The 22,182-nt window shown below is 33.8% G+C and overlaps 1 protein-coding gene across 1 annotated transcript in view; it reads right to left on the bottom strand.

Annotated features, from left to right (window-relative positions):
* The window catches only part of CHSY3 (chondroitin sulfate synthase 3), a 265,763-nt gene that overhangs the window by 239,235 nt on the left and 4,346 nt on the right, over positions 1–22,182 (bottom strand). The window lies entirely within an intron of this gene.

Raw genomic sequence — 22,182 nt, 5'->3', positions numbered from 1 at the left:
TGAATAATTCAAATTTTCTTACAATAAAAAAAAGATAACTACACAAAAGAAACATGTTGCAACCAAGGAAATTCTATCTTTACTGGAAATATATTTCTTGGCACAGTAATTAAAATAGCTCTTTTTAAAAGTTCACCTTCCTTTTATAGCTCAGCTCTTAGTATGACTGATTTAATGTTAGGGTCTAATTCTTATTATGAGTAAGAATTTCCTTCTGTATTTCTAAGGGCCACCTTTGAACTAAGGACTCCTAAGTTAGTACAGGTATCTTCCCACGTAGGCTAATCACTAGCAGTGAAGCTCCCTTCAACTGTTAAAACTAAACCTCTTTATAGAACATCTGATTCTGGGATCCTTGGGTGGCGCAGCGGTTTAGTGCCTGCCTTTGGCCCGGGGCGTGATTCTGGAGACCTCGGATCGAATCCCACATCGGGCTCCTGGTGCATGGAGGCTGCTTCTCCCTCTGCCTATGTCTCTGCCTCTCTTTCTCTCTCTCTGTGTGACTATCATAAAAAAAAAAAAAAAAAAAAAGAACATCTGATTCCCCAGTGCTTCTCTTCTCTTTTCTCCTAATTCATATCAGACCTCTATTGGAAATAAAAAGATGGGGATCCCTGGGTGGCGCAGCGGTTTGGCGCCTGCCTTTGGCCCAGGGCGCGATCCTGGAGATCCGGGATCGAATCCCACATCAGGCTCCCGGTGCATGGAGCCTGCTTCTCCCTCTGCCTGTGTCTCTGCCTCTCTCTCTCTCACTGTGTGCCTATCATGAATAAAAAAAAATAAAAAAATAAAAAAAAAGGAAATAAAAAGATGTTGGCATTATTTTTTGAAAACAAAAACAAGATATCTAAGTTTAATTTTATGTTCTCCAAAAACCAATCCTAAGCCTTTTTCATACCCAACTACCAATCATCAACATATTCTGAATGACAAATTAAAGCTTCCCATCCCCATTTCAAATCTAGTCATTATTCTAGAATTTTCCACATACTGCTACTTCAGTTATCTTCTTATAAGGCTATGGTAATCATGAAACTTTACTGAGGAACATAGGACAGTGCCTACTGTTAAAATTCAAATAAATTATTCTATGTTGACTGGAAATATATCCACCATGTCTGCTTTTCATTCTCCCACATAAAAAAGCACTCTCAATTTCATTAAACAAAAGACTCACAGAATTTTACATATTAACCTATTCTTACCAAAAATAACAGAAAGCAATGTGGTATCTCCAAAGTCTTAATTTTACTGCAAATATAATTTATATATTGTAGTCCAGTAATGATTTATATTCCATTTTTATCTCATTCTTTTCACATTACATCCTAAGTATTTTTTATTTCATATTGTAAATGTAGCAAACCATTTTTAGTGACTACAAATCTGTTATATGGGTGCATAGTACTTTAACCACTTCCTTTACTGTTTAGGTTGTCTCATATGCCAAATACTTACATACAAATCTAATAATCTCTAGATTCCTTAGAATAAATGAAAGAAAGGAAAATTGCTAGGACAAAAGATAGATTACTTGTAACTAACATTGAAGAAACTTGAAGACAACTTTGAAATTTTAAGTATCCATTTCACATGAACATCAATAAAAAGTGCTAACTGGTATTGTTTAAGAGTTTCAAAAATCAGCATTTTCAAAAGGAATTAAATTACTAGATATGCCTTCTAAATTTTATAAATAAGAAGCTGATATCCTATATAAACACATTCAAAATCATTCTTCCAAAGATGTTTAGGATTATATGAAAGAAATCAGAAGTTAATGGTAAATATAGTTAGGGTCATGTGAATCCTATTCCATAGGTATATTTATTATCAACTATTTGTAGAATTTCAGCTGGTGTATACGTGCTTGAAATAATGGCTGAATGAATGAAGAAATTATCAATGACTTTAGTTGTGCCTACTTATTCTTACAAATAAAACTAAACAATATCAATTGGGATTATGTAAAGGCTGTTCTTAATAAATATAACACGAGGTATACTCTTCTATTAATCCCTTCCTTAGTTTTCTGAATTTACTAATTATGTGTAGAAGCTTGTTCTTAAAATGAAGTATTTCTTAAATTATATTCTCCCAATATTAGTTGAAAAACCATTGTGTATGTCCAAAGGAGAGGGTGGAGCAAGCATGGATGGCGACAGCTGTCACACTGACCAAACCTAACAGCCTGATGTGAATTTCAAAACATTCCTCATTCTGCCAGGAAACAGCCCTCCTCCTATTGCTTTCCACAAAATCACACTTTCATGGGATTGATGTTTCTCTGAGGCCTTCTAGACTAATGCTTACCCTGTAAGAGTTAGGACAAGATCTTTTCTGACTCCACTTTCAGCACTAACCCTCACTTGACAACTCATCAGCCATGTCATCTTTCAAGCACAGAGGAGGTTATTATAAGACACTTATCTTTATATTCTAGTTTATCCTCAGAGATTTTATTACTCTATGGTTCACAAAGCATTTTTCAGATATATATCCTATGTAAGTGTCACAATCCGGTTGGAAAAGCAGGGGATCTATTATTAGGTGGTTCTTTTATAGGTGGTTCAGAAAGGAAAGGTAATGAACCAGAGGATGTCAGAAATAATATAAAAACCTAGGTTTCCCAATTTCTAGGCCAGTTAGTATTCCACTGTCCCTCCTAACATTCTCTGGCCCATTTAGGTAAAAGTAATCTTATTGATTAAAATGCTATAAGTCATTTACCACCTTAGAACTAAATAAAACTCAATATTTTTTTCTTAAAAAGACTTTCCCTTGTTTAAATTGATATTAGTAATTCTGCCTCCAGACTGCTTTTAGATTTGAATTGCAACATCAGTTCTTGCCAGAATTTCCAGGCTGCCAGGCTTCCCTGCAGACTTTAGACTTGCTGGCACCCCCACCCAATCATGTGAACCAATTCCTTAAAATATCTCTATCTCTAGATAGATAGGTAGATAGATAGATAGATAGATAGATAGATAGATAGATAGATATAAGCAGCTAGCCATACATCCTGTTATTCTGTTTCTCCATAGATTTCTAATATAGGAGGTTAGATTTATTAACACCTATTCCCAAGTTCCTTCTCCTTAGTTTTTTTTTCTGCTATGGAAGCTAGAAGTACCAATTTACCCACCTCTCTTGCAGCCACAGATGGCTATGTGACATAATTCCAATCAAGGATATGTAGGCAGAAGTCCACGGGGGAGGACTTCCATCCCTGAAGAAAGGACTAAACTCATGCCAATAGAAAGTCTTTCCCCTTCCTACCTGAAACTAGAATCAGATACTTGAAAGTTCCTGAAATCTATAACCATGTAGACAGAAGCTAACATTCTAAGCAAAGGCAGAGCAAAAAAGACAGTAAAAGCATAGGACCATGATGATAATATATAGCACCTACTTAGTCGTGGCCTACTTACCTACACTTTTGGAAAACTGACAATTTCTTAGCCCCCAGGGATGGCTCCTTTTGAGACTACTACAGTGAGGATGATTCATCAATTCCACACTCACTTCCATTTTATTCATATTCTCATTCAGGTATCCTTTCTCCTAGCTACACTCTAATCCTTCAAGAGAAGTTTACATGCTTAGAACAATACACGCAATCTTATATTGGTAAGTGCTTGAAATACATTCACTCAGACATAGGCTGCTACTCTAATATTTCTACCGTATGACTTCATTTTGTTTAAACTCTAGAAATAACAGTACCATTCTAAAGCTATTATCTGCAGCACCATCTTTATTTTTCGTACTCTGTCTAGAGCTAAGTATAAGGCTGGTACTCAACACAGGCCTACTTACTATGACAGTTCTAATAAAGATGGTAATAAGCCTATTTATCCTCAGGGATTTTCACAAGAATTTATTAACAGTTTAAGCCCACGAAAAAGGCACTCTTAGCAACTAATAAGTATGAACACTCATATTAAAAATCTCTAAAACTGTAAGGGTTCCTACAAAGTTTTAGCCTTTTGAAAAAACAGTATTTAACTATTTCTGAAATGTTTTCTCTATGTGTACACATTTCTGACAAGTAAATGACAAATCTTCATTCTCACATAAACCAATTAATAAGGAATATTTTAAAGATAAAATCCTGAGTTCTCAGCATATATCCCAATAAGTAAAATTCTATCATGATACATATGCCCATGTGTACTTTGTTCCTTCATAGTGAAGCAGAAAGAAACAATTTAGATAAAACTGACAGCCTACATTTTTATTTTCATTTTGAAGTAAAGTAAAATATACAATTTTCTGTTTCTACAGAAAATGAAAGCTTTATTGTGAGATATTTTTCCTATAAACACACATGTCAAGGACTAGAAGGACTGTACCTTCTGGTCCTTTTCATTCAGTCTTTATAGGTCTCTCCCAGAAAGATGAAGTTCTATCTCCAGCAGGAAGGGATGTGGAAGGGATGCTAAAATTGATGGCAGCAGCTCTCCATTCGAGGTCTTTACTGTCTGACCTTTGCAGCCAACTTCTTTTCTTTCCAATTTCCCCCTATTGAACACATCTGAACTTGTTTATTCCAATCTGACAACATAGTTTTAAAATAAAAATGAAATTTCGTTCTCTGAATGTTTAGGCAGAATGTCAATGTAACGTAACAAGAAGAATATGGTCTTTGGAATCAAATGAACTAGAATTCAGAGCAAGACTCAAACAGCTCTTAGCTGTGTGAACTTGGGCAAGTTACTCAACTGCTCTGAATGTGTTGCCCATGTGAACCCTAAGGCAAAGGACAGTTTCACTCACTTAATCCTCCTTATGACTCAGAAAAGTATGTGAAGGCATCCAGTACAGTGCTTTCTATATAACTAATGATCAGTAGTTATTTTTATAGCTACATGTCAACATAAATCAATCTGATGCTTTATTGTTATTATTTCAGGTACTCAAGTTAAAAAGCTTAGATAATTGCTCATCATATTAAAAAATACTAGACAGTTGCAGACATTTCCCAGCATAGTCTTTGTTCTTCATGAGATAAAGTAAAATGAGCAGAATCACACTAAGTTATAGTTCAGCATTTGCTTAAGTTGTCTACATTGCTTTTTACACTATCCTAAATCCATCCTTACCCTGGCTTCCATTTTCCCACAGGCTATTACCTTAACTGTTAGAAAGATGCAGACATTCAACTAAATCAAAAATAAGTAATTGTGCCCCAAACCCTAAGGTACCTAGAAATAAACCTAACCAAAGGGTGAAAGATCTGTACTCTTAAAAACTAGAGAACACTTATAAGAAGAAAATTGAAGAGGACACAAAGAAATGGGAAAACATTCCATGCTCATGGATTGAAAGACTGTTAAATGTCTATACTACCCAAGGCAATCAACACATATAATGCAGTCTCTATCAAAATAACACCAGCATGTTCACAGAGCTAGAACAAACAATCCTAGAATTTTTAATGGAACCACAAAAGCCTCCGAATAGCCAAAGCAATCCTAAAAAAGCAAAGCAAACCTGGAGGCATTACGATTCTGGACTTCAAGCTATATGACAAAGCTGTAACCAACAAGACAGTATAGTGGTGGCACAAAAACAGACAGATGCAGAGATTGATGGAACAGAATAGAGAGCCCAGAAATGAACCTACAACTGTATGGTCAAATAATCTTTGACAAAGCAGGGAAGAATATTGAATAGAAAAAAGACAATCTCTTTGACAAATGGTGCAGGGAAAACTGGATAGCCACATGCTAAAGAATGAGACTGGACCACTTCCTTACACCATAAACAAAAATAAATTCAAAATGGATGAAATATCTACATGTAAAAATCAAAATCCTAGAGGAGAACACAGGCAGCAACCTCCTGAGCTAGGCAGTAGTGATTTCTTACTGGACATGTACTGGAGGCAAGGGAAACAAAAGCAAAAATAAACTGTTGGGACTTCATCAAGATAAAAAGCTTCTGCACAGCAAAGGAAACAATAAAAGTAAAAGGCTGTTTATAGAATGGGAAAAGATATTTGTAAATGCCATATATTATAAAGGCTTAGTAACCAAAATCTATAAAGAACTTATGAAACTCAAAACCCAAAAAACAAATAATCCAGTATAGGGTAATACATGTAAATGACTTCAGATTTAATATCAAAAGAGAGAAGGAAGTCTCATTGTGGAGCCCAGAAGAAAGTGGGATCACATCTTTAAGGTGCTAGAGGGAAAAAAACCATAGACTCACAGTTCTATAGCCAATAAAAACATCCTTCAGGAATGAAGGTGAAGTAAAAACAGTCTCAGATGAAGGAAGACAAAAGAAATTCCTTGACAGTTGACCTGCTCTAAAATAACTGGTAAAAGTTCTTCAGAGAGAAGGGAAATGATACCAGAAGTTAACTTGAAATATCAGGAATGAAGGAGGATCAAAAGAAATGGTAAAATCTGGGTTAATTTAACATTCTATTATTTATTATTTGACATGCTCTTGGGTTCTTTAAAATATGTTTTATGGTTGAAAAAAATTGTAACATTTTCTGAAATGAGAGTGGACCACTTTCTTGTATCACATGCAAAAGAAAATTCAAAACAGATGAAAGACATAAATATGAGACAGGAAACCATCAAAATCCTAGAGGGGAAGATAGGCAGTAACCTCTTTGACATCAGCTGTAGCAACTTCTTACTAGAGATGCCTCCTAAGGCAAGGAAAATATATTGGGATTTAATCCAAATAAAAAGCAAGCTTCTTTGCACAGTGAAAGAAACAATGAACAAAACTAAAAGACAACCTATGGAACGGGAGAAGATATTTATAAATGACATATCTGATAAATGGTTAGTATCCAAAATATATCAAGAACTTCTAAAGCTCAACACCCAAAAAAACAAATAATCCAGTTTAAAAAAATGGGCATAAGACATGACTAGAGGGGGATCCCTGGGTAGCTCAGCAGTTTGGCGCCTGCCTTTGGCCCGGGGCCGGATCCTGGAGTCCCAGGATCGAGTCTCGCATTGGGCTCCGGGCATGGAGCCTGCTTCTCCTTCTGCCTGTGTCTCTGCCTCTCTCTCTCTCTGTCTATCATGAATAAATAAATAAATAAAATATTTTTTAAAAAGACATTACCAGACACTTTTGCAAAGTAGCCATCCAGATGACCAACAGACACATGAAAAGATGCTCAATATCACTCTTCCTCAGAAAATACAAATCAAAACTAAAATGAGATATCACCTTATACAAGTCAGAATGGCTAAAATCAACAACACAGGAAACAAGTGTTGGCAAAGATGCAGTGAAAGCAGAATGCTCTATTGTTGGGAATGCAAACAGTTGCAGCCATTCTAAGAAAAAGTATATTTATTATATTTCTTATAAAGTTAAAAATACAACTACCTTGCAATGTAGCAACTGCACTACTAGATATTTACCCAAAGGATACAAAAATATGAATTTAAAAGGATATATGCACCCCAATGTTGAAAATGACATTATTAACACTAGGCAAATTATGGAAAGAGCCCAAATGCCCATCGACTAATAAGTGGATAAAGAAGATATTGTGCACATACATACATACATACACACAATGGAATACTACTTGGCCACAAAAAGAATGAAGTCCTGCCATTTGCAATGATGTGGACAGAGCTAGAGAGTATAATGCTAAGCAAAGTAAGTCAGTGAGAGAAAAACAAATACCATATGATTTCACTCTTATATGGAATTAAGAAACAAAATGAATGTGGGGGGGGGGACAAAAGAAAGGAAAACCAAGAAATGGACCCTTAACTATAGGGAACAAACTATGGGTTACTTGAGGAAAGGTGGGGAGGTGGATGGGCTAAATAGGTGATGGGTATTAAGGAGGGCCCTTGTGATGAGCACTTGATTCTGTATGAAAGTGTTCTACACCTGAAACTAATATTACACCATATGTTAACTAACTGGAATTTAAATGAAAACTTGTAAAGAAAATAAAACACATAAAAAACAAAAGAAACATCTGATCAAAATAGCTCTACAAAATGATGCCAGGATTATGCACCAATTTTTTAAGCAGAAGAAAATCTATTAGATCCAGATCTAGATTAATTTTTAATTTGTCCACGCTAGATTAATTCTACTCTACAGAAAAAGCACAGCAAATGTACTAACAAAAAAGTATTTCACAATTCTCTATCATTCCAAAATCTATGACTAATAAATGTATGTACACTGGTCATGAGAATCATATACCGCTAAAATCACTCCTTATTCAACTTACCTAAGGGTTGTAGAAACTGGCTGGAAAACTAGATGTCACAAAGAATCATGCATGTAAATGGCATGTAAAGTGAAATTTAACACTAGTATGGAGAAATGGAAAACCAAAAATGGGATTCACCACTCAAATTCCTAAAAATATTTTTTTCACATAGTATTTTCAGTCACAGATTTTCTTTTGGACAAGGAATAAGGTGAAAGCAAGGGTTCTTTAAAAAATAAAAGTAAAATGGTTTACATAATCAGTAATTATCAGCATCATTACTTACATACTTTATACAACTGATCATTGCTATAAAATAAAACCTGGAGAGCAATGGAACAGATCTGCTTTCCAATATTACCAGACACAATTTACCACTATCAAAGCTGATAAAATCAATTTCACTCATTATTACTGTTTCAAGCAATTCTTCAAATGATGTACTTGGCAAAATTGAACTTTTTGTCTAATTAAAAAGGAGATTTAAGTTTTGTAAGCTTCGTATAGTTGGAAGGTATTTGCCAGGCTGGTTTTGGCATTTAGGAACGCAAAACCATGTGACCTTGTGTTTAAAGTATCAAAACTGAAAATAAGATGATGCATTTTCTCTCTTAATATAGCAATTTGGTTTTACATGAAAGGTGTAATCAAAATTCATACTGTGTCAATAACATTAGGCCAGTGTGGCTGTATTTGTTAGCTAAGGCATCATTTTTGAAACAGATTGGTTTTCTACAAAAAAAGGACCAAAAATTAAAATGTATTTAAATGAGGGTCTTACAGGACCTGATGAAAACACATTTATAGGGTGTGCTTCAAGCAATTCTGCTTTATTATAAAATATCATAATTATTTTATAATTATGTATATATTTGGTATTTCAATTAATACACTATCATTCATTATATTGCTTAACCTTCAAAAAACTAATTTATGGTATGCTGTGAAATGCTCTTTAAATGAAGAAACAGATCAATTCAAACGGATTATTTTTAAAATTAAGAATTAGACAATCTATATGTAGAATCTATATGTAGAATGGAGGGAATATATAAATATTATTGTAACAAATGTGTATAAGAACAAGAGTGATCATCAGTTACATGCTTACAATCAATAAAAGTAAACATTCACAAATACTACTATAAAATGTTTTGTCAGAAAAGCAAATACTAATTAACAAAGTTTATTTGATTACACTGGGTCTTTCTATAGACTTTTCAAAGTCAGCGTTCTCGCCATGATATGACTGACCACAATTTCTTAAGTCTTTAAAGTTATTTAATTAAAATGGGAAGCCAAAATAAGAAAAAGGTTAAACATGAGAAATGAAGAATTTTAAGCAGCTCTAAAAGAAACACATGAATCAATATAAGCAATTATATGGATAGGATATCAAGGATGATGGATTTATGAGATACATAATTAATCTAAGGTTATCCTGTTCTAAATCTATTTGTAAGCAAAGCACCTAAAATTCAATTAAGATACAAAAAAGACTATATGTTCATAAATCCTAAATTCCAGTTTCACAAAGGAAGATATGTATCTTAAAGGATTAAAACACTAAGCTAAAGCCATATCAGATAAAACTTTGTAACGTGATTTCTATATTTATGAATGAATAATCATAACAAATGTCTTATAAATCTGCAATACATTGCTTTTCTAAAATTATCTAAATTTTCAAGGGAAATAAAAACAACTTTCGTCCACTGCTAAATAATATTGTATAATAAAGTTCCATGCTATATGCTTTAATGACCCAAAATTTGTTTGGTAATCCTATTGTAGAAAACTATACAATAACATAATATATTGCATATAAGATCTGGTAAATAAGGTATAAAAATGGAAGCCCAAATTTATAATTTGACATTTATTATGCTTTATGCCCAATATTCTCTTACTGGCTGCTTAGTAATAAAGCACTTCTATGCCTCCCTATTAAATGTGTCCTCAAGAGCTCATATGTTAATAAATTTACATATGTATATACAAATACACATTTACATTAAATAAATTATACATACGTAACATATAATACAGTAAATTTAATACATATTTTTTCACACTAAACATTAATATTCAAGAAATATAAAATGTGTTATTTAAAATAATATAAAATAATACATATTTTATATTTCTAATTCTAAGTCAGTTGGAAAACATGCAACTTTTTTTTTTTTAAAGATTTTATTCATAAGAGACACAAAGAGAGAGGCAGAGACATAGGTAGAGGGAGAAGCAGGCTCCCTGCAGGGAGCCCCATGTTAGACTTGATCCCAGGATGCCAGGATCACACCCTGAGCCAACGGCAGACCCTCCACCACTGAGCCACCTAGGTGCCCCCAGCATGCAACTCTTGATCTCCAAATTTTCTGAGCTTAATGTTGGGTATAGAGATTAAAAAGGGCTAACCATTTGAGGAGTCTCTTACTCTTTTTAAAATTCTATTTATTTGGTTTTTCAGTTTTTGGTTTTCTTTGCACTTGTGATGAGCACTGGGTCTTATATGGATGTACTGAATCACTATATTGTATACCTGAAAGTAATACTACACCGCATGTTAACTGAAATTTGGATAAAAACTTTAAAAAAACAAATTTTTTATAGCTGTCTAGTAAAGGCGGGAATATGTATACTGATTGCAAGCTGTTGCACTGTCCATTTTCCTTTTGCTCTCACACTAGTGAAACAATATCTCTTAAAATAATAATTTAATTTTGTTTTGAACTACTACACAGCATTAAAATAAAAGAGAATGAAGGGCACCTGGGTGGCTCAGTCAGTTAAGGGCCTGACTCTTGATTTCTGCTCAGATCATGATCTCAGGGTTGTGATACCATGCCAGTGGCAGGCTCTGTGCTGAGCATGGAGCCTGCTTAAGATTCTCTCTCCCCCTCTGCCCCTCCTACCTTGTTCTCTCTCTCACTTCCTCCCTTTCTCAAAAAAAAAAAAAAATTAAAGAGAATGAGGATTTTTTATAAGAATGAGATTAATGAGAATGAGGTAATGATATAAGAATAACTCCAAGAAATATTCTTCACTGAAAAAAGCAGCATTCACAGAAAAGCGTATAATATGCCACCTCTTGTGAAAAACACAACTTGCAGAGGTGGGGAATACTGTGCATGCATAGTCTGACATGCAAAAGAAACTCTGGAAAGATGAGTACACAGCTGATAGAGGGAAGGCCTCTCCAGACAGAAGGGGGACAGAAATTGAAAGAGCTTTTAACAGTATCTATTTTTATGCTTTGTTTTTGAACCATATTCTAAGTCCACTGGCTCCAATCACAAATAAAATTTAAATTTTTAAATAATTCAAAAACAAATTACTAATCTTAATAAATTAAATTCCAAGCAAACTTTTTAATCCTATGGCTATGGTACGAGTTTTCTTTTTACATTTTAAACAGTAACTGTTCACCCATGAATGAAGCTTGTGTAAAACAAATGCATTGGGATTCCTGGGTGGTGCAGGTGGTTGAGTCTCAAACTCTTGGTTTCAGCTCAGGTGATGATCTGGGTGTTGTGATATCAAGCCTGGTGTCAGGGTCTGCACTCAGTGCAGAGTCTGCTTAAGATTCTCCTTCTCCTTCTGCCCTTCCTGCTCATGTTCTTTCTCTCTCTCTCATCAATCAATCAATCTTTTTTAAAAATGCCTTTATGTAGTCTGATAATACTTACAATGGAGCCATACTCCTACCTGTCTAACCTAAGAAATTAACAGCTTTGTGGGCCTCACTTTTGTATTTACAAAGGACTTCAAAGCCAAACATGATGTCTGCCTCCATCTCTTACTGCTTTTCCTCTCTGATCTCCATTTTACTACTCTCCTGGCCCCTTCTTCAACTCTAGCTTCTGTTCTGCCTTTGGTGAGTTCTTGACTTGTCCCCTGATCGCTTTTGACTGGAAAGCTTCTCCCTCAGTTATCAGTATGGTTCAAATATCATTTTCTCAGTAAGGCTCACCTAACCACCCTATTTAAAATTACACATCCACTGTCCTGTATTCTTTACTCCCTCCTGTGGTAATTTACTGTCTTTCCCCTCCAGAAAACAAAACAGGGACTTTTGTCCATTTTTTTTTTCCAATTAGAAAAGTGCCAGGAATATTAGTTATTCAATAAGATTGGTTGAATCAACGAATAATGAACAAAACTCAATGTATCCAAAATAAAACTCAATTTTTCTCACCCTCTGCCCAGGCCTGAAATACACGAATCACCCACACTTAGTCTTCCTTTATTCTGGGTCTCTAGGAATAGCACTATCATCTGAATCCAAAACCAAGGAGTTACCTTAAACTCTCCATTCTACTCTACATGGAATCAAGCATCTACTTGTGTTAATTTTCTTTCTTCACTAGCTCTCAATGCCATCTCCTCACCTCTACTTCCACTATGACTCTTTCATCAAAATTCATCTCTTATTGGTGTGGTGCAATAATAGCATCCTGTTTTTTGTCACTATTTCTAGGGACAAAAGCCTCCATTCCATCCTTCCATGTTATACCCACTAACTGTGTAATCTGATCATGGTGTTTACTAATGAAAAACTCGTCAAAGCTACTCATTATTTATGGATCTGATTTTCCACTCTGACTACTCTTTACAATTGCCCAGAAAGATTTTTAACAATATTATGCAAAAGCTCCATTACTACTATAGTATCTAAACCAATGACATTTCCCCAGGTGATTCCAATAATCAGTGATCTACAAGGTATAATCTTAAACCTTTGAGGATGCTGTACAAGATCTTTCCTGAGTTCTACCAACAGCTATTGAGCGCCATTTCTCCTACTCTCAGATATGCTTGAAGTAAACACACTATTTGTCACCATGCTCTCCTTCGACCTTTGCCTTCCCCATGCATCCTGACTCACCTGGCAAGGTACCTATGCATGACTTCCAGTCTGAAGGAAGCACTGCATTTTGCTGTTTTCTTTGGGGACTTCTTTCCTTATAGTTCTGTTATATCCTATATTTTCCTCTATTCCATTAGTAGACTATAGCATGGACATGAAAATATTTGTTGAAAATGACTGGTAAAAACAAATTTACCCACATAAGTTTTTAAATAAGTTATTGTTTCTGGAATCAAACAGACACCATGATAGCTTTTTTCCTTTTGTGCTCCAATTCAACAATCACAGTTAAAGCAACCAAGTCAATGAAAATATCCCACCTATAATTTTAAGAACTCTATTATTATATATTACTCAAATGTATTACATAAAAAACAGTTATAAAAACTCAAGAATTGCATGGATTAAAAAGTACTTTTTTTCTAAGAATGTTTTAAAATCTATCTTTAATTTTTCTTTTATTAAAAAAAGAGTAATATATGAGCCATGAAAATCAGACCATAAGACAGCCTACAGTTGTGAGTGATGGCTTTAAATTTATGGTCTTAAAATCCACTCACTAACTCCTTGGAACAGATGAGTAACAGAAAGAAATGCAGAGTGCTGATTACTCTCCTATGATGTCCCCCAAAGTAAAACAAAAACAAAAGGTAATTTTTATGGAGTAATGAATAGACTGGATATTCGAATACAAAAAAGTCATTTAAAAAGTTATACAGAGCTCTAAACCCTAGAGCCACATTAGAATCACCTAGGGAGTTTTAAACATTACCCATATGACAAGACTCACCTGTAAGAGATTCTGAATATAATGGGTCAGGGATGGGTTCCAGCACCAGATTTTTTTTTTTTCAAAGTCCCCCAGGGGATTCAATTGTGCAGTCAGGCTAGGGAAGTACTGAATCAGCATGTTCCCTGTTACAGCAAAGCCCATCTTTCAAAAAGCAATTGCAATAAACCCTTTCCAATCAACGTTATCTCTTTCCCATGAGGGAAAACAGAATATGAACATTGTAAACTGGAAAACATTAATAGTAGTTAAGAGTTATACAGGACTTATATGAAGCATTATTCTAAGGGCTTCTAATACATTGACCTTTTTATGCCTCACAATGGCTCTGTAAAGCTGGCACTATGTTATGCCATTCTGCTTCTACGAAAATAGCTAACAGTTGCAGAATACTTAACACTGCCAGGCATTATTCTGAGTGCTGTTATATACATTGATTCATCTAATCTTCACAACTGTTCTATGAGGTAGGTACTGCGATTGTAACGATTCGATAGAAAGGCACAGAGAAACTAAATTACTGTCTAGCGCTTTACAGCTAGTGAATGGTAGAGCTGGGATTTGAAGCCAAGTATTCTAGCTCTAGATTTTATTAAAAACCAAAATCCTACTGACCTGTGCTCTACGAAAGGCACAAAATATATTAATACACAATAAAATCACTACACGTCTTTATCTTACTCATCTTCAGGAAATATTAACACTAATGTGAGAGGAAAAAAGAAGGATCATGTGATCCCAGTTCCAAAACAGGCATCACTGGTGAACCCAACTGGAGCTTTTATGACTTAGAATGAAAAAGAATTTAGAAGGATGACAAAGATGGGAAACCCAACTCTAGAAGACATGAAAGCAAGAGACTGGTTAGAAGCCAGGCCCCTCCTCCTTGTGAGCTCCATGAAGACAAGGAAGGTCTATGTTTGCTCACTGCTGACAGTGCTCAATAAATACATATAAGCAAATGAAATCAGCTAGCTACAGAAGATGTGAGACAACTGAATTCAAAGCAGGCTTTTTATCTTAACGCTGTATTTTTCTCATATTTCACAATACCCATAATGTATACCTTTATTCTATATAAAACTTATTTCTGTATAATAGATTATATTAGAATATACTTTTTTATTCAAATGTTGATCTTTCGACATTTTAATTTGTGTATGCAAATTTTACCATAAAATTAATTTATATTATATAAAAACTTAACAATTATATTCATATAATTTTTTAAAAGATTTTATTTATTCATGAGAGACACACAGAGAGAGAGAGGCAGAGACACAGGCAGAGGAAGAAGCAGGCTCCCCACAGGGAGCCTGATGCAAGACTCTATCTCTAGGGAAAACGACCTGAGCTAAAGGCAGACATTCAACCACTCAGCCAACTGGGTGCCCTTATATTTATAGAATGTATATAATTATTATATGATAAATTATTAATTAAAATAGACATTTCTAATAATCAACTCAATAGCTATGTAACCACATTGCTAATTCTAGGCCAAGTTGTTAGGAATTCTCTTGGGCCTGACTCTGTGCTCCTCAGATGGGATGGCCATTGGGTTTCTGACGTGGTTTGACTTCTTCATTTGTAGCTGGTGTCTCTATCATCCTCTTGATGAACAAAACACAATCATATATCTATTCTTAACCAATGACACAACAGATGCACTCTGGGTTCTCACCAGACAACATGCATAATTCAAATTTCCTGTTGGCCAACCTAATGTACAACATCTTAGTGAGAAGTAATATCCATTTTAAAATTTTAAAATAAAATCAAGTAAGTCACCAGACAATGATGCACCTGAACATAACTGCATTGTTTCTTTTTTTTTTTTTAAGATTTTATTTATTTATTCATGAGAGACACAGAGAGAGAGAGAGAGAGAGAGGCAGAGACACAGGCAGAGGGAGAAGCAGGCTCCATGCATGGAGCCCGACGTGGGACTCGATTCCAGGTCTCCAGGATCATGCCCTGGGCTGAAGGGAGCACTAAACTGCTGAGCCACCCCGACTGCCCAACTGCATTGTTTCCAAGTAGAACTCCTTCAGTAGAACTGCCCTTCTGTGTTGCATTCCTGGTTTATGTTGAGGAGATTAATAAGAAACATGGAAGTAAATCATCCTATTATACTCACAGACGTGGTGCTGAGTGTTGTAATCCCTCAGAGCCCCTCTCTGTTCTATGGGAAAGATTTCTTTCAGATCTCAATATTTAGATAAGTTAGTGTTCTCTTTAATACCAGCTAAAAAGGAGCCTAAAATATTTTTAATATCATTTTTCTTAATTTTTACATCTTTGTTTTTCCATTATTTCTCCACATATTAATTTTATTGTATATTACTTTTATTAATATGTATCTATTTTTAAAACTCTTTTTAAGGTACTGATGCTCTATAAATAATTAGGGCTAAAAATAAAGAATAAAACTGAAAGACACAATGAAAAATTCATGTACTATGGGTGGTAAAGAATGAGAGACACAGCTTTCAAAATTATGAGTGATGAGTAGGAATTTTAGAATATCAAGGAATTAAGAAATCCATTTCATTGATTAGTTAGCTCCAAAACAATGCTTACAGATTTTTTAATACTATTTTGACCAGTTAATTAGAATTTATAATATATTTATTTTACTATAAAGTCCAACACCTTTGCAAAACAGGGTAACCTTAAATAAATGTCATGATTCAAAATGATTTATAAGTGGTTAAGCCTTAACTAGAGCGTTAATAGTTAGGATAGTGATTGAACACAACGTTAGAATTCTGAAGAACTGCAACCCCCCAACTGTTCAGTTTACTGAGATTTTCTTACTGTTTAATATCAAATAATGACCCAGATGCCTGAAGATACTGATTTTTTTTATTTTAATGAAGTTCCTGTTTAGCTCCAATATCCCATTATTAAAAGGTACACCTTTATGCAAAACAAGGAACATGCTATAATCAAAGTAAAATGTCGTATTAGTTATATGACTGAATACATCTCTTTGTATAATGAGCACTAATTTACTAGATAGAAAAAAGAGTGAAGTAAATGTTTTACAAAATATAGGTTTTTGGAGATCAAGACAAAAGAAGTAGAAGTAAAAAACTGACTTGGAATTTCTTCAGGAATTTAGTATATTTGTGATCAATTTAGGAAGAATATTCAAAGTTTTTAAACTAAAATTAATATTTATGTTATCGCAGAACTTATTTCAAAATTGTGTGGAGGCATCTACCTAACTATTTTTCACAACTTGTAGGAATCATCTTCTTGTAAAGCACATACTGTCACAATTCAGGTGATAAGGCATCAGTTAACAATAAAAATAAACTAGCTACGACTACAAAATATGAAAAACCATACCTTGTTTCTCCTTCAACCTGGAATGCAATTTCATTTTGTACAAGGTTGAAAACAATGTGGCAGAAAAGAAACTGCATAAAATCAATGCATGATGATTTCATGTGACAAGTGGAATGGGGGTGGGAAGAGTAGGTGTGAGAAGCTTACTGCTTTTAGTTAAAAACTAAACTGTGACTGAATAAGAACCAAGAAAAGAAGTTTGAAAAACTGAATTTTAGATCAAAATCCCCACTTATGCTTTTCCATACATATTAATATACTTTAGGGGCATCAACCATGTTCATGATACAGCAAAATTAGCATTACAGAGGAATGAAGCCCATAAGTAATAGCAAGATGCTAAGAAGGATGTGCAACAGTCCTTTACGAATGGCATAGATATTTTAACCTTAATGGTTATGTTATGAAGAAGTTATATATAGTTAAGGTTTTTATGGTGTAGCTCTCTGGTATTACAAGCCCAGAGAAACACTTTCAGAACATATCCTTTTGTGAAATAATGGAATCTTCTAGGGTGTTTATAGCCTTTAGGGGGCCAAGATTAGACATAAGACATTCTGGCTTGAAATTAACTCTTTAAGGAATCTAATAAAAAACCTGTTTAGTCATAAGAAATGGTTTTTTAAACCCATAGAGAAATATTTTTTATCAACAAAGAGCTACATTTTATTTGAAACAACATTTAATTGAATGAAATAAAGATATATATGTTCTCTGGCTCCATTAAGTATAAACATTAAAAAGATAAATACACGCTATTCCAAAGATAAGTCTTAGACTATGAAACGTAAAACTCCCTCACAGGGAGAGAAAGAATCATTGAAATTAAAATCACTTTAATGCTTGAATATAAAAGATCTTACTGAAACAAAAACCAAAGAAACACAACTTCCAATTCTGCTAAGACACGGGCTGAAAGTGAATTGTTTAAACTTTTTCCTTTAACAGCAGGGACTTTCTAAGTACTAAAAAACATACCTAAAACAAAGAAAGTTTAACTATTCTAATGATACGCAAATTCTAACAGCCAAGGTGAAAAAAAATAATTCTTCTGTAAATTACAGTATTTAAAATACACATCTCATTCTCACTAGATCAGTTCATTTTCTAGAGACTATTTTAATAAAAATTTCAACATGTGGATTATCTGTCTCAAAATATCAGGACTCAATGTATACCTGGGCCAGGCAGTTAGAAAAAACATGCAAGGAGAGCTTGGTGTTAGAAACAGGACCTGAAGGAGACTAAAGACCGTCTGTCTCTACTAAAGGCATCAAAAAACAAAAACAGAAAACCTTAAAACACTCTATGAGCCAAACAATGTTTAAGAGCCATATGCAGCCTCCCAAGCTGCCAGATTGTAGCTCAGATAACTAGGAAAACAGTAGCCAAGACAGAGCTCTACCAAAAAAGTCAGTAGATGCCAATAAATTCTCACACTCACAGAGTGAATAAAATAGAATGATTTCTCACGAACATGCTTCAGTTAGTAATCTTTACTTAAACAATTTGAGGTATAAATGAGCACAAAAGCAACCCATCAAGTGTGTTGATTAACATCTGCCATATGTCCTTAGAATCTAGATGTTTCTCCCTCCAAGCAGCAAAGGGAGAATCCTAATTTTGACTGTCCAATGGTCTCAGGCACACAGAGAACCAATCCACCTGAGGCTCACCAGCAACCAAAGGCCTTTTAACTCAGAAGAGGTCAAGGGACTCTTGGGCCCTAAGTATGATCTTGGCACACATCACATGATCTCTTGCAATACTGGGATTGGCCAACAAAGCACGTTAATTTAATGAGAACTTGATGAAAAGCAGAGCATACCAAAATGCATTTGTAATCTATTTTATATATCATTAAATATAGAAGGAAAAAAGTACAAGGGAAGGAGATGGTACAGAGAGAAACAAAGCAAGAAGCTCATGGGTAAGACATATTATCCCAGACTACCAGGACCTTACCCTGGTAGGAAGTGAAGCTATCTATCATTTCCTGAAAAAGTGAGCAAGCAACATCAGAATGAGGTTCTACATACTAGAAAGAAAAGCTCCTGGGTATTCATATAAATTGACTGCAGAATGAGATACTACTAACTTCCTTTCCTACTGAAAATTCCAGAGAAAATCAGAAAAAAAAAAAAAAGCCATTGTTCTGCCAACTGATCTAGAAATGTATGCTTTAATTTTTTTTTAACAGAGAGTCTGATCTATTTGGGATTCCTTAAATATGTATATTAGATAATCACTTGTTAAATAATACTTTCTGCATTATCTCCTTAAGATAAGCTATTAATATGGTGGTCAAAGACTGAAGCAAATATTTGTAATGCATCATTTAAATATACAAACTTCCATGTTTTATAATAAGTTCTACTGACATTGGATTCCCTATACTACTACAGTACCAAAACATTGGTTTCTTGTTCTTTGCCAAAAAAGCGTAAACTTGGACTCTTTAACCGAAAAGAATTCAGTTTATTTTTAGTTTGACTCTTTCGATATAGATAAATCACTCATTATTAATACTTACTAAATGAAATAGAATACCGATGAATCCATATTATACATAATATAGTACACGATCTATTCAGCAACAGTATGACAATAACTAACATCTACTGACAATTTACGAGGTGCCAAACACTGTATTAAGGGCTTTACATAGATCATTTTGCCATTTCACTTAATCTCCAACAGTAGATACTGTTACAATCTCTAATATCAGTTGAATTAAACAAGGCTCAAAGAAGTAATTTATAAAAGGCAACAGAAAAAAAAAAAGGCAACAGAACTCAAACCAAGTTCAAGTTTACCCTCTCTTTTTCTCAATTATGCTTAATTGTAAATACAAAGAAAGTACACTTTCACTGAGCAGTAAAGAATTCTAGAAGATTCCATGGTTTTATAAAAAAACATAATTTATAATAAAGAAAAGCTACATTGTCTATATAGTTTAATAGATTTGTCCAATTCTCTTCGTGAAAGATTTGCAAGTCTGTTCACCACTTTTAAGAGATAAAAATCAATCATGAATGTTTCATATATTCAAACTCAAAAAATCGTGGATTGTGCTCTTAACTCTGCTTGAACTTTTACTAGGAGAAAAAGCCAAACAGAATCCTGATATCCATAAAAGAGATAAAGGAAATTCAAGATTTTAAGAGAATTCCACCACAGATGGTTCTTTCAAAAGAAATATGAAAGCAAAGTTAAGGATCAATTTCATAACTTGTTATATGACCAGATACAAAAATCTCACCTTTGCTGAGGATGCCAATGCACAGTAGAATAGATTACTTTTCCCATATAATGTGAACAGTAGCAGAGAATGGACATGATCTGAACTAACCTAAAATCCAAACTGGAAACCCCTAGTTTGACTGTGATCCAATTGACCTAATCAGGTGTCTCATTAACAAAGAACACCTTTGTTTGGCTGTGATCCAATTGACCTAATCAGGTGTCTCAAAACGGAGAACAACATCCTAATATTAAAATGTTGAAATTACAACTTAATTGTGTATTTATCTTTACTGAATGTATTAACAGATATTGTTTAATATGTCCCCTGGTAATGGAAATTTTCCATCATTCCTTTAAATAAGACTTTGAGACTTTGTATTACCAAATTGATGCCTCCTTTAAAATAAATACTGTTTAAATACTCTTTAAAAACTGAAATTCCAAAACAAAACTATACAACTGTTTAGCAAAACAAAGTGAATAGCACAACTTCAGAAAAAAAGTATTTTCTACTGGCAGGAAAAAAGGTAGAAATGATTTTCCACATACAGATTGTGAAGTCAGTGATGTCCTAGTATGAGTCCAAAATAAAATGTATTTTGAAAATTTAATGAATATATTGTGATCATGAAGTTACATCTTGTAAGATTTGGAATCCCTTGGCTTATCTATTCTTTTATGTCAGTTTATGATAAGATGTAAAATTCCACTTATTCTAACATAGAGTATGCACATCTACGAGAATTCCCATCCATTTTATTTTTTTTATTTTTATTTTTTTCTTTTCCCATCCATTTTAATCAGAACAAATGCCTATTTTAAAAATAAATATTAAGTCAATTCTTCGGCACATAGGTTACCTGAGCATATTTTACTCTCTTGGAATATAAATGAGTACATGGCTAGGTGAAGACTATGCTTTCATAGCATAATCAATGAAAACATGAGGGGAAGGACATTTAAACAAAAGGTCTGTTAAAACTTTCTATGTGATATTAAGCCAATAAAGTATCAGATAAAACACAATAAATTCCCACCTTTATTTTTAAATATGGTTAATTTTGTTTAATCATCCACACAGAACAAATGTCTCCAAAATATCTTCATACAAACAAAATCAACCTAATGTGTTTTCTATACTACTTATTTTTTGCCTTCTAGTTAGTTTTACATTACATGGAGAAACACAAATATGTTTCAATAAGTTTATTCTAAAATACCTATTTTTAACTATAATGTTCTTGCATATATTTTATTCTACAGGGTAGTCATAGTTTTACAAAAAAAATTTACTCTCTTATCATACCAAAGGAATGAGGTATATAATATTTTAAATTTGCATAGTATGTAATCCAAATAAAGGGTTGTTGATAATTTTTACTTTCTATAATAAATAGAAGAAATATTCCCCCAAAGTATAAATACCATAAAGTAAAAAAATTAAAGTGGGATTACACTTCCAAAAGAAGAGTGAATAGGACTGCACAATCTTGAGGTATCATGACTTCACAAGGAACATATTTTTATGTTTCTTCTGTACCAGGAGACATGAAAAATTTGAAAAGATAAATAAATAAGTTAAGTTGTAATTTACAAATGTGTGCATTGGGTAGCTGAAGTGTATCAAACCCCAAATACTTAAAAACCAAACTATTGGAAAGTGCAATACACTATTTAAATGTTAAATCCAAT

This window comes from Canis lupus, chromosome 10, assembly GCF_048164855.1.
Source record: "Canis lupus baileyi chromosome 10, mCanLup2.hap1, whole genome shotgun sequence".
In the NCBI taxonomy this organism is placed as follows: domain Eukaryota; kingdom Metazoa; phylum Chordata; class Mammalia; order Carnivora; family Canidae; genus Canis; species Canis lupus.
Note: the sequence above shows the minus strand (reverse complement) of the source record. Positions and strands in the feature narration are given on the sequence as shown.